We start from the raw sequence: 6,569 nt of genomic DNA, 5'->3' as shown, positions 1-6,569 counted from the left end.
GTGTCTGGTGCAGGGTTCTCAAAGAACACGGAAACCAGCCTGGGAGCCTTCTGCCAGCCCAGGGATTCTATTGAATCATCAAGTCTGGTGGTGAGGTCCACCAATCTGTGTTAACAAACCCTCCAGGGGCTTCCTATGCTAAAGTGTGAGAACCACTGTGCTAAGTGGAGAGAAAGGGGTAGAACATTCCAGTTTGAAGAACAGTGTTCTGTTTTCCCATAGGAGAATTTCAGGCACGTGTCTGGGCTCTGTAAATTGCATTCATTTATTCATCCATCCATTCACACACTCCTCCATCAACTTATCCAACCAAAAAGTGGTCCCGTCCATACATCCATCCACCCATCCACTCAACCACCCAACATCGAACAAGCATGTCCTGAAATGCCCACCACTAACCTTCTTAGGCACAAGAGGTAGGGCTCAAATTGCAGAGATACATACCTGTCTTAGCCTCTAACCCAGTGAATCTCAACCAGGAAGAATAGTTTGCCCCCATGGGACATTGGGCAATGTCCAGAGACAGTTTTGGTTGTCACACTGGGGGTGGACGTCGCTGGCCTCTAGTTGAGTAGGGGCTGGAGACGACACTAAGCATCCTACCGTGCACAGAACAGCCCCCCCACAGCAAAGTGCATAGTGCTGGGGTTGAGAAGCTTTGCTCTAGACTGTGAGCCCCTTGTGGGCAATAACTGTCTCTCAGTTACCTGGATATCCCACAGTCACAAGACCGCGCCCCACCCACAGGAGCTAAGCAGATGATTTCGTGCAAGAGGAAAAATGGCGACACAAAAATGCATTCATGTCTATAACGTGCTCTTAAAACTCAACCACAAAAAGACAACGCAGTTCAAAAATGAGCAAGGGACTTGAATAGGCATTTCTCCAGAGAAAAATCTACAAACGGCCAACAAGTACATCCTGAGACACTAGGGAAATGCACCTCAAAACCAAGATGAGGTATCACTTCACACCTGCTGGAATGGCAGTAAGAGTGATGATAATAAGGGGAAAACAACAGTGTTGGTAAGGATGTGGAAGAACTGGACCCCTTGCACACTGCTGGTGTGAACGTTAAAGTTCTGCCAAAGGTTAAATGAAGAATTCCCATGTGACCGGTCACATGACTGCACAGTTCACTCTGGGGCCAACAGCCAAATCAACTAAAACCAAAACTTGTCTTTAAACCAAAACTTGTACATACATGTTCTAGAAGCAGAAAGGTCAAAGACGGAGAAATGAAACCCTGAGGGGTCCAGTGGTCACAGCCCGAGGCCATCGTGCTGGTAGGAACCCAATCCAGCTGCACTCAGTCCAACCCAAGGGCCCACTGGGAATTTTAGGAGTTCCCCCAAGCCCCACCCCCACCCCCCACCACAGAGATTCGTCCTGGGGCCGGGGGAGGTAAGACCTGAGCTTCTTGTCTCCAGAACTCCGAGGTTCCAGAATTCTGAGTTTCAGCAGCTGCAAGTGCCGGTGTGACCACATTCCCCAGAGGGAGGGACGGGTCCAGGCAGGAATGTGCCTGACACTGGGAATGGGGTGGCGGCAAGGGGCCCCATCCTGGGCTTCAGAACTGGGCCAGAGTTCCAAGCCAGTGTTTCCTGGCTGAGCAACTCAGAGCAAGTCCATCAACCTCTGTGTGCTGCGCTCTGCTCATTTTCTCTTGTATCTGACCATCTGTGTGCACGAGTGAACATTTCTAGAAGCAGGAGAGCTGGGCCCAAGGGCATGCAGTTTGAGTTCTGGAAGAGACGGCCAGACAACCATCCAAAGAAGGCTCCAGAACCAGGTTATTTCTGAAACTGCTGCTGGCATGACCATTTCTTTGGCCTCTCGTAATGCCCCTAGACAAGCCACTGAACCTCGATGAGCCTTAGTTTTGTTCATCTGTAAACTGGGAGGCCCAGAGCAATGCACATGAAGGTGCTCTGGAGGTAGCAAAATGCTACTTAAAATTTTCTTTAACGTTTATTTATTTTTGAGAGAGAGAGAGAGCGAAAGAGTGGGCCAGGAGCAGAGGAAGAGGGAGACACAGAATCTGAAGCAGGATCCAGGCTCTGAGCTGTCAGCACAGAGCCCAGTGTGGGGCTCAAACTCACGAACCGTGAGATCATGACCTGAGCCGAAGTTGGACGCTCAACCGACTGAGCCACGCAGGCGCCCCAGTGAAGTATTATTTAATGTGAAGGACTGAGATTGTCAATCATGCTGGGAGGCTCACCACCGTGCAGAAGGCAGAGCCAGGAGCCCAGTCGAGCAAGGAGAAAGAATCCATCTTGAGTCAAGCATCAAGAGTGTCCAAGACACAAGTGGTAGTGGGAGGGGTGGGCGTGATTCTGGCCCCCAGGGGACATCTGACAATGCTTGGAGACACTTGAGTTGGCATAACTAGAGAGGTTCCTACTGGCCTCTAGTAGCTAGAGGGGCAAGAATGATGCTAAACACCCTCAGTGCAGAAGACGGCCCCCCGACACGGAGAATTATTCCGCCCCCAGGGTCAGCACTGCGGGGGATGAGAAGGCCTGGCCCACAGCTCACTCTCGTCTGATGCCTGCCCCCCAACAACCTCATTCAGGAATGAGGAAACTGAGGCTCAGAGAAGGAATGACTTGCCCAAGGATCCCCCACCAGCAGGAGGCAGGAGTCAACTCTCGACGCACCTGACTTTATGGTCTGTGGTCCTAAAACTCAAAGGTTTTATGACTTTGCACCTGAAATCACAATTGTTGCTTCTCCCCATTTGTGGGAGCAGCTACGCACATTACGAGGATTAACTCATTTTATGCAGATACAAGGTCAATAATCCGCTCAAGATCCCACACCAAGGAGCAGATATGGGTTCTAGACCCAGATAAGAGGGGTCCAGAGGCCGATCTCTTGACCCCTGTGCACGCCAGTTCCCCCTTAGGCCCTGAACTTTCGCCTTGGCACCTTCGACCTGGCTCCCCGCTCTAAATTGGAGCATGACAGCCAAACCTTTAGCTGCAGCGGGGGGAAGCCCACCTCAAGACCTCCCCATTTGCAGGGACCTGCTGTCTGTTGCCCAGCTGGGTGGTTCGGAAGGGCTGCTGCCAGTTCCAGCTTCCGTCCCATCCGGTGGCGCAGGAAAAGCAGCCGTGCTCTGAGCAGGACAGCAGACCGCTGCAGGGTGGGCTCAGGACCAAGATCACACGGGGTGAGCGGTGAAGCGCAGACCCCCAGGAGTGGCTTCTCCACGGAGGCCTGTGGGGGTGGGGGGGCAGTGCTGAGTTCCAGCTCTGCCCCTTTCCAGCTGTGTGACATTCTCAGAGGCTCTGCGTCGCCTCTGACAGGCAGGGGGGTGGGGGGGTGTCAGTGCCAGCAGGCTCAACAGTAAATGTGAGGCCTGGAGCCCCTGTCCTGGACCCAGCACCCCAAAACTCCTGGAGAGGCTGTGGCCAGCTCTGCCAGCCACTGGCTGGATGACCTTGAGCAAGTGTCTTCCCCTCTTTGCCCCTCTGTTTGCTCAGCTGTTAATCGAGGAAGCAAATCTTTCATTGAGAAGCCCTTTGGAGTTTGGGGACTCCAGACTTGCCTCTCCCTGGGCCTGACCTCTTTGGGCGCCCAGGCCACACGTATCTCCATGCCCCGCACCGTGCACGCAGCTCCAAAGAGCAAGGCAAGCTTCCTTGCCTTTCTCTTTCCTGCCCTCCACCCTGGCCTCCCAGAGAAGAGCTGCTCCCGGCCCCCCTCAAGTCACCAACACCCTCACCCTGAGCCCAGCAATGCCAACGCTGTCTCCAGCCCAACGGGATGGTTCCTGCAGCATCTACCTCCTTTGGCCGGGTGCCCAGGGAATTCCACTGGGCAGTGCCCACTGGAGCTGGGGGGGAGCGGGCAGCCCCGGGCAGCAAGCTGGGCCCCCTCTCTGCATCTGACATGCCCTTCCTAGGGAGCCTGGACTGCCTCAGGGGAAAGCATCCTGAACACCAGCCCTTTGTGTGGGGGCCTTTGTGTGGTCTTGTTACCTTGGGGGCCATCTATGCTGTCGATGAGTCCAGAGGGCACTAGAAGGGCTCCTAGGCTCAGGGTCCCGGCTTTTGTTCTTACTAACCATCCTCTGGGCCATCTCTGGCCCCGGTGGGAGCGCGAGGTGGGATGGAGACAGGAGGGGCAGTGAGGTGTGGGGGTACAGTCGGAAGGGACTGGGTTCGGAGGGGCAGGGAGAGTGGGTGCAGGGAGTTAATGAGGGAGGATTCGCTTGAAAGGGTTAGAGGGAGGTGGAGTCAGGTGGGTGACCAGGCCCAGAAGGGTGGGCAGCCCCCGGTCCTGTTTCTGAGTATGAAAGGCCCTCACCTTGCATCTGATGGAGGGAGAGGGTACTTTCCCCCAAATGCCTTTACTGTGGTGGTGTGTGTGGCAGCCATGTCTCCGACAAGGGTGGGAAGGGGGTCATGGCCCTGGGAGGGAGGGGGAGGGAAGCCTCCACATCAGGAAGGCAAACCTCAGAGTCCAGTCTCAGTGGTGGGGTACGCAGGGCGGTCCCTGCTGGGTGTGAGGGTGACATGCTGTGTCTCTGGCCTCGGAGTTCCTTGTCTTAAGGAGGGGCTTCCTTCCGGGACATCTGGAGGTGGGGAAGGGGGGGGGTGTTCATTTTCCACCTAGGAGGATCCTGTTGTCTACCAGCTGAGAAGACCCTCATCATTCCGAAGCGAAGGTAGAAGAAGATCCAAACTTAGTTTTTGAGGGAGGCGGAAGGCACCTCCATCTCCAAAGGGATGAGAGGGGCCCTAGATACTCGTGGAGGCTGGACGCCACTGGGGTAGGGGGTGCACATTCTATTCTAAGGGAGGGTACGGGAAGCCTGGGGCCCGGAGGAAGAGCTCGTTTCTGATGGGAATTGGAAGCTATTTTGCTCTCTGGGAGGTGAGAGACCCTCTCTTTTTGGAGGGAGGGGACCCGCGTCTCGAAAGGATGAGGCCCCATTTCTGGGAGAAGACGCCCGGTCTTTGCGCCCTGGGGGCACGGCCATCTCGGTGGCCGGGCCCTCCCCACGCGGCCCGGCGCCTGGCCCTTACCTCCAGGCCCCGGCTCCGGTCTGCGGACTCCGCTGTGCCGGGCGCCGACTTGAGGCTCCTGCGCTCTGAGCGCCGGGTGCGTCCGGTCTCTGCCCCACTTCCCCCAGCGACTCGCGGGGTTTCCTGGCTCCGCCGAGCCGCGCTGGCCAATCAGCGCTGCCGGCCCCGGCCCTCGCTCGCGCCGCAGCCAATGAGCGCGCCCGCCACGGGCCACCGCCCCCGGGGGGGAGGGGGAAGGCAAGGCGGGGGCAGAGTCCGGCCTCCGGGGGCGGGGGAGCCGGGGGCCGGGAGGAGGGACCCCGAGGGCCGGGAGCGAGGGTTGGGGTGTGGAGCAGCAGGCTGAAGAACCCCTCCAGGCCGGAGGGGAGCCTATCGAAAGAGGGGTTGGGGGTGGAGGGCGCGTTTCTGTAAGAGGGCGGCTCTGTGGGTTGATTTAGCCTAGACCTCAATTGCCTCCTGTCCCTTTTCCTGGGTCCTGGGGTCTGCGGGTGAGTGTGCCTGCCCCACCTGCGCCCCGAGTCCTGGCTCTGGAACCCTGGATCCGGAGTCAGGATCCTGCTCCTTTCCGCCTCCCAGTGCGGGCACTCAGGGCCCTCAGATCAGCCCTCGGGGCTGCCACTTAACACCTCACGTAACACTTCCTGGCCCGCCACCTCCTTGGCTCGTGCAAGCTGGAGGCAATGATAAGAGCACTGGACTAGAAATCCATGGTTCTGTCCCCATGATCTAGGGCCGGCCACTCCGCCTATCCGATCCCCAATTTCCTCAACAGTAAATGAAAACAATAGAGTTAGTACCTCCTTCATGGCTGTAAATGAGACTGTAGAGGTGATGAAGGTGCTCTTACAAAAATTAAAATGCTGTATGAAAGCCAGGTGATACTATCTAACGTCTGGATGACTAACAGCCTGGTAGCTTTCTAAAGGTATGTGGAAAGAGGAGGCATTTGCTCATTCAGTGGTAGAGTCAAAAACACAGAAACTGCCCAACCGAGCAACATGAGATCACGGAGGGCTCCTAATGATCGAATGAATGGACATTCCAGGCCCTAAAAGGCCAAGAAAGAATACAACTTGGTTTTCCCTACGCATCCTGGTCAGTATTTCCCTAGTCGGCTGGTATCTTGCAGAAACCTGAGGTCCCTCCTTTCTGCTGTCCACGAATCCGAGGGGCCCTCTCTCTGGTTAGGCAAGGAAGACTGTGTTCTAGAAATTAAGGAGCTAAGATAAATACAAAACAAACAACCAAGTAAATAAAAAACAGCCAGAAAAAAAAAAAAACCAACCCTACCTGGCCTCTAGTATATGGTCTCTGACCACAGGGACCAAAAAGAAACAATAAATAAGAATCATTCAAAGGAAGAGACAGAAAACTGATCTCAGGTTCTGCTGGAATTGAACGTGGCGTGCCAGTCTCTGTGGTATGTTAATCCTGCCATCTTGCTTGCAGAACTTTGTGAGGCCCGGGTTATAAATCTAACAGTTTTTCCTTAAAACCTAAGCCAGGCAGATAACCTTCTTTATTGCCCCT

General features: G+C 55.4%; 1 protein-coding gene across 1 annotated transcript in view; it reads right to left on the bottom strand.

Annotated features, from left to right (window-relative positions):
* Window positions 1-5,158, bottom strand: part of ABAT (4-aminobutyrate aminotransferase) — an 84,968-nt gene extending 79,810 nt beyond the window's left edge. Inside the window, exon 1 of the mRNA XM_029949754.1 lies at window positions 5,040-5,158. The gene's annotated coding sequence lies outside the window, so the exon portion shown is untranslated. The remainder of the gene's footprint in view (window positions 1-5,039) is intronic.
* Between the last annotated feature and the right edge of the window lie 1,411 nt (window positions 5,159-6,569).

Source organism: Suricata suricatta, chromosome 8 (assembly GCF_006229205.1).
Source record: "Suricata suricatta isolate VVHF042 chromosome 8, meerkat_22Aug2017_6uvM2_HiC, whole genome shotgun sequence".
NCBI classification, from domain to species: Eukaryota; Metazoa; Chordata; class Mammalia; order Carnivora; family Herpestidae; genus Suricata; species Suricata suricatta.
Note: the sequence above shows the minus strand (reverse complement) of the source record. Positions and strands in the feature narration are given on the sequence as shown.